Raw genomic sequence first — 9,480 nt, forward strand, 5'->3', positions numbered from 1 at the left:
TGTTTCGGATCTCCCTCCAAGACCTGAGTCGGGTCGTCACTCAATCCAAGGGTCGGCGGTGTCCCATGGGCGTGCTGCTGGTGCTTCTTACTGGATTGTGCTACCGAGGGAAAAGTGCTCATGCTTGTGAAAGGCAAGTATGGCCGACGTAAGTATACACACTGTTTTTACTTTTGCTCGAATCCACTTTTAAGAAATGCACTGTTCGCGTGTGCGCATCTCTCAATGCTTCTATAGTCGGCGTGTTATTATTCAAAAGTGCTTCAACTCGGTCATCGCTAGTTTCTCTAGACCATGCAATTAAGATGCAACACTGAACCACATGCTCTTGCAACAGTGCTGGGCTGAAGCACTGTGGAAGCTACTCTAGCCCTTACAATGCAGCACAAAATATTTGATGCCTAGTATAGCTAGTTTTTGGACTCCGCTTTACCAAAAGCTCTGCCGAAACAAATGTGACGCTTTATAGAGAGTGCGAAGGAACTTCGTGGTGGCTAACTTGGAGAAGGGCGTTTTTTTTTTTTTTTTTTGCATAGGCCGACTTATTCTTAAACCAATACCTTCAGCCTACTTAAAATATTTACATCATGTGACACACAAAAGTGCTGTAAACCCCTTAATGCTGGCGAGCCCTTAATCTTCGCTGCCTTTAGTTTTGCGAAATTTAGTGGCCGCCATTATGTACTCTGTGACCGATTCGAGAAGAAATCGTGGCCACGAAGATAAGGGGTTTTACTGTACATCGAAGAAAAGAGGAGGTCACCTTTGTCCGTATGCAAGCGTAAAACCAACAACAACAATCATTGTGTCGTCATATTGTGAGCCTATTTGTGTCTGTTGAATGATATGAATTTTATTTTAGTTCGTTAAGCGTTGCCTGCACGTTGTGGGATGTCGTCTTCAACACGAACAGTGGTTTTCCTCTGAAGCAGGGTTGGGCAGAAATACTCAAAAATGTATTTGGAAATACAAATACTGGGATACATTAAAATAGTGGCTAAAATACTGATACTAAGATATGTCTGTAAAAATTTATCGCGATACGTATCGGAAATACAGTTTAAAAAGAGGCAAAAAGTATTTGGAAATACAAATACAGGAACACATTATAGGGAGGGCAGGAATACAGACACAGAAATACTCAGTGCAATACATTTTCCAAATTTTTGGAGACGCCAACTGAGATGAAGCTTGAAGTTTAAAGTGGATGTTTTCGACCCCAAAATTACTTCCCTGTAGGCTTGGCACTTTGCTTTGAAGGTAGTGGTTTCGGACGACAAGAAGTGTTCAATGGGCCCAAAAAAAAACGTTCCATCAAGGGCTGACCGCGGACCCTTCCATGACATCCTGACTGTCTGAGGTGGGAATCCTGTCAACATTGATCACATGATGTCACGGTGGAATGAACTAGTATTCTTTATCTGTAGGTGTGGCCTTGAACATGAAACTTTACCACGCTGTTGCATGAAAGGACAATACATACTTTCGTTGTAAGTTACCTAGTTGAAGATCGTGCAAGCAGTGTCATTTGGAATTTTGGAGAATAGTGGAACACCTGAAGCATCTTGGAATACGTGTCTTATCTTCTGTTACGGTAGACAAAAACGATACTGTAGCATCCCTGTTCTGAAGGTCCTTACTGCCGACCCTCCGCCACCGACGCGCGGATTGCAGTCCTTAAGTTTTGCCTAGCATTATCCTAACAGAGACCTCGTAGATTGCGACCTGATATTGCCGGCACAGGTGCGAGCTTTCCGAGAAACAGCGCTCTCGAGACGAGTCGCGGGAGTACGTAATCTAGGATGGCACAGCGGGGCCACTTCTGGCCTCCTCCTTGGTTTCAGATCACCAGAGCAGCGGGTCACGTTCACGTCGGCTGTTGACGTACCCTTCATCCGTGCAATGTTACGGGCGCAGCCGAAGATGCATTCGTAAATGTGTTGAACTTCACCGCGTGAGTCTTCCAACTATTTTAAGTCAACCACCGCCAGGCTTGTGCTCCAGCCGAATGTGACTCAACTTTACCGGCTGTGTGTTCTGTGTACGTTAAGGCAAGAGGCACGGTTAGCCGCGGGCATTAAATGCTAGCAAACAATGACTCAAGAAATCCCTACCTAAAGACCTGCGGCACAAGATGCTCTGACTCCACTCCTGGCACGCCACCTGTTTTGAGTCGCAACACTTCTCAGAAGAGAGAAGAGGACGCATAGAAAAATAGTTTGCAGAATCAAAAGGAAACTTCGTCAGCAGAGTAACAGTGCCCTAGCATCTCCTTGACTCTGGTGTTCTCAGAAGTAAAACAAAGTACGTTCGGACTTGTTTCTTTTTTTTCTCGGGTGTGTGGGGGGAGGGGGAGGGGAAGTATTTCTCAAGAAATGTAACGAAATATATTTCATTCTGATTGTATCGCAATACAAAAAAAACATTCTAAATGCATTTCGATACAGGAATACAGATACTGGTAAAAACCATGTATCGCGATACAGAAATACAGATACGAAATGTATTTCTGAAATACTATCGCGATACATTTGTATCGCGATAGTGCCCAACCCTGCTCTGAAGCAGGCAGCATGGACGGGTGCCGCAGCACAACAGACTTCATTTGCAGGTTGTACCGCAGTTTGAAGGAGGATACCCACAATATGGCGGAATCACTGTTCAGTGGTCTATCTCGGGTGTGGACAAGATTTGCTAATTCTTCAACATTTAGGCTAGAAATCAGATTAGGGATTTGCAACAAATGTACCCGCATGGTTGAAAGGGAAAGACAAGCCTTGTGAGCGTTTTGTTTTCTATTGTCTCAGTCCTGAACCCCCTCACGCACCACATGTGTAGATGTTCCGATAGGCGGGAGCACTTATTCGGAAAATGGTGGATGGCAATACGCATGCGCAGTTGTCATGCTTATCAGAATTTTGTATTATGGTCCAAGGTTGACTGCATATTTGCAATACTTTTACTCACTTAAAAATTCGTCGTACTAAAAATATGTCGTATAGCCAATGCAAAAAGAAAGTGGCTGGGCGTCCTCCAGCACGAGCTTCTACTTTTCACCCCGCTTTCAACACACGTGCTCACTCGAGGCTCATGAGGCGCTGAAACGTCATCGAAGGTAGCAGGGAGGCTGGTGGCGAAACAACTGAGGCTTCTCTCTGCCTTTCTTATTCTGTTAGGGAGCGTGTACTTCTATACTCTGTGAGCGCGTGGTATAATCCGTCCCCTTCTCTTCTTTCTATTACCTTTGACGCGCCCCAAGTGAGCGTGCCTGGTGAGGGAAGGCAAAGAAGCCGCTCTCATGCGCGGCCTGGACCGCTCGTGCGTTCCTGTCTGGTGCCCGCCGCGAGCTTGTCGAGCCTTCAGCCAGTCCAACCAGCCACCACCAGCTCACTCTTAGTCCTACTACTTAACTTGTACCTTTAATGTAAATGTACTTTCTCAATTCCTTTACAAGACTTGGCCCTCATGCCTTACATCTGGCGCAGTCGACTCTGAACCGTGAAGGCCTACACTAGCCCATACCTCCAGCCTTGCCTCGAATCGCCTGGTTCCGCCTACGCCCCGACGTGAACGTGACCTGAAGCCATGCCCGTCATTGTCTGGAGCATACTGGACGCAAGAACTATGTCGTGTCTAAGCGTCAAGCTTATTAAGGACGAGCTCGCTGCACGTGAGCTAGACCCTTCCTGCTCAGAAGAAGCCCTCATTCAGCGACTCGCCGCCGACATTGAGGCGCGCCACAAATTTTCGCCTTGCCTGGATCAAGCGTCGGCCTCTGCCGCTGGCTCTTTGGCACTTCACCCCATCACGCTACAAAAACTTGCTATTTTGTTGCAGCAGTTGCCTCGTCTTTCAACGACAGTTGCAAGGCTACCAGAACTGTCCGAGTCCCTCCCACATTTTAACGGCTCGCCAAAGCAAAACGTGAAAGAGTGGCTTGAGGACATTCGTCGCGTCCAGCAACTTGCGTCGTGGAATGACGCCACTACACGGCTCATCGCAGCAAGCAAGTTGAAAGATACAGCACGAAACTTTCACCTCGCGTTCGGAAGCCAATACGACACGTGGCCAACTTAGAGAGACGCCCTCAAAGCGACATTTATCACAAAATGGACCCTTACCCCCACTGGCAGGAACGGGTGATGGACGTGACTCAAAGAATTGGAGAATCCCTTCATTAGTACGCCTTCGCCAAATTAAGGATCACTCAACGCTGCCCGGTAACCCTGCGCGATCCGCAGAAGATCGACTACCTACTCCAAGGCATGCGGGACCAACATACTGTCGCAGCATTGGCAGCGAATAGGCCAACAACCGTCCAAGCCTTTCTTGCGACATGCACGAGCCTGGATAGGTCGGCCCAACACGCCAAAGCAAGCCATTCGACTACTTCAGCCCAACCCAATCACCAACATCAATCGTCTAGGTTGGCCGGATCCGAATGTCCCACCCATCTAGGCAGCGCACTGGCTTGACGTCACCGTCACCCCCAGCCTCCCGTCAACGCATCGCAGACCTGCCCACCAACTTGCAAGAGGCCCAATACCAAGCCATCTCGACGCAATATGAGGCCCAAGCGTTCCCTAGTGGCCAAGACTTGCCCCAAGCGGTCTGCTACAAATGCAAACACCTCGGACACCTCGCTTCGAAGTGTACAACATGCACCGATGAGTCAGCACAGGCTTCGTCGTCGGCAGCTAGGTTCATGCCTGCAAAGTCATCTCCACCAGCTCTTCACAGTATGCCAGCGACCCTCGAAGACTCTCAGCTGCAGTGCTCATTCTTTTTAGTCACCATCACTGGAATTGGAAACTATGATGCTTTCCCAGGCTCAGGTTCCAAGTTGACTCTCATAGCAAAGTCGCTTCTCCCAGAACGCATGCTAAATCCCTGTGCTGAGCCTTCACTGGCAGTTGTAGAAGGTACCACCGTATTCCCAGCGGGTGCAGCATTGCTTAACATCACCATTGGCTCAATTGTGGCAGTCGTCGAAGCCGCGGTTCTGGGACACATCATCCTCCCCTTGATTATAGGTAACGATTGGTTTCGAGCCGCACGGGCGCGTCTGACCTTTGAGCCTCCGCAGCCTGTCCGGCTTCAGCATACGGCCACAGGGTTGTCTATCATAGCAGAACAAAAACTAGCACCACAAATATCCGATGCCGTAATTCTCACCCAATCAAGCCTTAATTCACAAGTGCACACCATGTCACAAGACTGCTTACAGAGAGAACCCTTGCCGTCGTCGGACCAGCCATCCAGGCAAGCCTTTGCCCAAGAAACTCCACGTTTGCCTATCAATAGTCCCAATGCCGAGCTGCCAGCCCAGATAGCCGGTACTGTTGCTAAAGTCATTCACGCTGATCTTCCGCCAGCCCTCCTTTTAGATCAGTTATCTTCTGGTCAAAATATTGTCATTGCCGATAGTTTGACACAACAGAATGGAGTCTTCGCCCGTCACGAGGATGACTTGGGCTATTTTACAGGCATGCAGCATCGCATTGACCTGTTACCAAACGCCTTGCCCTACAGCCGTTGCCCATACCGATATGATCCCGAAGACAGACAGTTCCTGGAAAAACAGATAAAGAAGCTCCTGTACGAAGGTGTTATTCTTCCAGCATCAGGTCCATGGGCTTTTCCAGCGGTCGTAGTGTCTCGCGGAGATAAGAAACGTTTGCACCACTCAATGAACGCGCGATCACAGTGGTGTACCCCCTGCCTCTTGTCGGTGATATCATCCATGACATCGCTGGATGGTCGTACTTCGCTACCATGCACTTGAAAAGTGCATACTGGCAAGTCAGCCTCCACCCCCAGGACTATAAAAAGACAGCTTTCATTCCTCACCGCGGCACATATATGTGGACTCGGATACCGTTTGGTTTGAAAAAAGCGCCCTCCACATTCCAACCTATCATGCAGACAGTCTTTCAAGATCTGAAGCCCCGCCACGACAAGTCTGGTATTTGTGTATATCTTGATGATATTCTTGTCTATGCTCAGTCGTTCTACACGTTTGCGCATCTTCTTTGTGAAGCCTTTCAATTGCTTCTTGACAATGGACTTAAGGCCTCGTTAGACAAGTGTCGTTTTGGCCTTCCACAGATTAAGTTTCTCGGATTTCTTATAGCCAACGCAGGCCAGCAGCCAGACCCCGACGAAGCCGCAGCCATGTGCCGCATTCAAACTCCTCACAATCAGAAGCAAGTACAGTCAGAGGCAATTTTATCTGCGACAACGTGAACGCTGGCGGAGCAGGCAAAATGCCGCATGGGGCGCAGCGGTCGCCGCGGCGTTCTGGGAAGGAGACTTGGCGGACTGGTCCACTCTGTAAAAGCGGGGGGGGGGGGGGGGGGGGGGATATTAAGACGGAAGGGAGACATGACGAAGGGCGCGGCATTTCGAAGCGATTAGCAAACTACGCCGACTTATATTTTTTAAGTATTTTTATTGTTCCCTTGGCAAGACTATCTCGGTCTGCTTCCGTTCTGGCGCTCATATCTTAGCATGAGTTTGTAAAGCCGTCGAGCATTACTTTCAGCTTTTTCGCACGTAATGATTCCAACATGATCACAGTTCACGGTTCGCGGTTAAGTGTAAAGAATATATAACTAAAAGTAAACGTATACCTTTTCCTCACATATCTGTAAAAATGTTATGTCACATTTACAGCCCACATCTTCATTGTCTTGTTTCAGAAATATAAAAAAAAATTGCAAACGCATGCAAAGTAAGCGTAAAATTTCTGTCAAGTGCTGGCCGATGGGTTTATCACAAGTTATCGCGAAGTCGCGAAGACTGCTTAAGTTTGTTAGTTTTTATTCGGGTGTTGGAAGCACGGGATATACTTTTATATTTGTTTTAGCCCGACTTATAAGATACGCTGATCTTGAGGCGACTCTCAGACGTTGCCGCGATGTCACGGGTGCCACTGGAAGATAGAATTAGTATATGTGCCCTGTCTCGGGACAGACAAAGTCAAAGAAGTATAGCTTCTAGATTTGGATATGCACTGAACACTGTAAATCGCATCGTGCGAGCGTATAGGAATGAAGGGCGTATAGCTGATGCGGCGCACAGGCGAAGACCCCGTTCAACGACTCGCCAGGAGGACGAGCGGATCGCTAGTGCAGCTTTTGACCAGCCAAGTATAACAGCAGCAAAAATACGAGGGCAGTTGGGCCTTCAAGTTTCGCTCCGAACCATCAGGCGGCGGCTTCATGACGCAGGGCTTCGGAGTCGTATTGCATGTCAAAAACCGCTCCTGACTTCACGCCACAAGGAGCAAAGAGTTGCATTCGCAGAGGCCCACCGGGACTGGGATGCCAGCAACTGGGCCTCAGTCATCTTCACAAACGAGTCTACGTTTACGTCTGAATGGGACCAGCAGAAACGTGTGTGGCGTCCTACTTGCAAACGGTGAGACCAAAAACCACATACCTCACTTTTCTTGGCCTTCTCTCTTCTAGTTGAGTGAATAGGTGTTGTTTTATGTTTATACAGGTATGACCCTCACTACGCGCAAGAAGTGGCAACGAGCGGTCGTTGTTCGGTCAGCGTATGGGGGGCCATAACTGCGCAAGGACTAGGTCCACTGATGCGAATCGACGGAAGGCTGACGTCGGAGAAATACTGTGACATACTCTGTTATACCTTGCTTCCTTTCGCCTTGGATGGTCAGTTCTCTGACGGCTGCTTTATCTTGCAACAAGATAACAGTCCAATTCACACGGCTGGCCGGGTGCTGAGCCTGCTCGACGGCTTAGGTGTAAGGCAATTGACATGGCCAGCAAGGTCGCCGGATCTAAATGTCATCGAGAACATATGGGGACTAATGAAACGGAATCTCTCGACGCGGGACCTTCATCAGGCTTTTTCAGAAGTTCTTTGGGAAGCAGTCGAAGAAGAATGGACCAACCTCCAGTCCATCCCGAGCCTCACCAGCAACCACTATGTGTCCATACCCAGGCGCCTTCGAGGGGTGATAAGCACTGAGGGAGCGGGAGTGCGCGGTTATTAGTGTCGGATGCCCACGGTTTTTGTGTTTTTTTTTTTTTCTTTTAGCTTACTGGAAATAACTCCAGGCTATATGTGATTAGAAATCGCATTATTCTTTTAATAGATTATAAGACGAATCAATTACTTTTCTTAGTATAAGGAAATAAAGACTACGCTGAAGACAATGTTTCTGTTCTTGCAGCCACAAAATTCTCGAGCACACGCACACAAAATTAGACACAGAAAAAACTATCCGTATGCAGTCGTTTTTGTTTTACCTTGGCCGTTCACAGTATTATTAGGAAAACTTCCATGTTACCATATATTGAGTGCACACCTATAAATGAACTATTAGTCATTCCTAACTTACTTTCCATGATCAAAATGAAACAGCAGAGCGTTTTGGCCCCTTGAGGAACTACAGACAAAATTTACAAAGAGAAGGCAAAAAATAAAGCGCAGAAAAAGTATTGTTGAAAAAAGAGCTTATCTAATATGATAGAAGGCGATTCTAGCGCGAGGGGCATTTGTTTTGACTCGACCTCCCCCGGCAGCGAAATGTGGACTGCTCCCGTAGCCTCCTCCCCAGCGCAAAAAAGCGAACGCAGCGCTGCATACGGCAATTGTTCCCCGTGGCCGCTCGCTCCGTTGTCAAAGGTCAAATTGCCACTGACTGTACTTTCCTGGGTACAATCTTCTCCGGGTCACGGTCTCTCTGGTCACGGCTCACCCTTTGAATCAGCAGAGTTCAAGCGCTTCATGCGCCTACACAGCGTTGAACTCCACTGCTCCTCAGCCTACTGGCCTGAAGGTAATGGCCTTGTAGAGCGGAGCAACGCAACACTCCTCACAATGCTGCGCAAGCTTAGCGCATTAGAACCCTTGACATGGCCCACCAAGCTACACGAAGGTGCCTTTGCCGTTAACACGTCAGCTAATTCGAGCACAGGCTTCTCGCCTTTTCAGCTGCTGTTCGGCTACGTACCAAAGCTTCAACTACAGCAACATCGCCATATTCAGCAGTCAAGTCTCGTTGAGCGTATTCTCGACATGACTAATCAACGGTCTGAAGCAGCAGCCAACACCGAGAAAGCACAGTCCTTGCGAAAAGAACTTTACGACCGTAGCCACCGCCCACATGATTTCACAGTCGGCGATCTTGTATGGGTGAAGCGACAAGTGTCTGTCCCCCATGGCAAGCGCGCTCCCCGATTCAATGGAGTTTACCGCCTTGTAGAGCAGTCGACTCCTACCACCTTCAAGGCCTTCCGCATGTCTGGTTTGGGATCTCGTATTCTTAACCAACCCAGGAGAGTACATGTGTCCCAGATTAAGTTGTATATTCCCCCGACTACCTCAGTAGCAATTCAGTTGCCCACCTGCAAAAAAAAAAAAAAAAAGTCCAGCCCCGCCACACAAGTAACAAGCTAAGGAGGAGAGCCATTAAGCCCCGAAGAACAGCAGCGTTCCGCCGAAGAG

The 9,480-nt window shown here is 48.3% G+C and overlaps 1 pseudogene; it reads left to right on the forward strand.

Annotated features, from left to right (window-relative positions):
- Positions 1-3,624: 3,624 nt before the first annotated feature.
- LOC120836452 lies at positions 3,625-6,113 on the forward strand (annotated as a pseudogene).
- The last annotated feature ends 3,367 nt before the right edge of the window (positions 6,114-9,480 follow it).

Source organism: Ixodes scapularis, unplaced genomic scaffold (genome assembly GCF_016920785.2).
Source record: "Ixodes scapularis isolate PalLabHiFi unplaced genomic scaffold, ASM1692078v2 PGA_scaffold4__175_contigs__length_147842914, whole genome shotgun sequence".
Lineage (NCBI taxonomy): Eukaryota > Metazoa > Arthropoda > Arachnida > Ixodida > Ixodidae > Ixodes > Ixodes scapularis.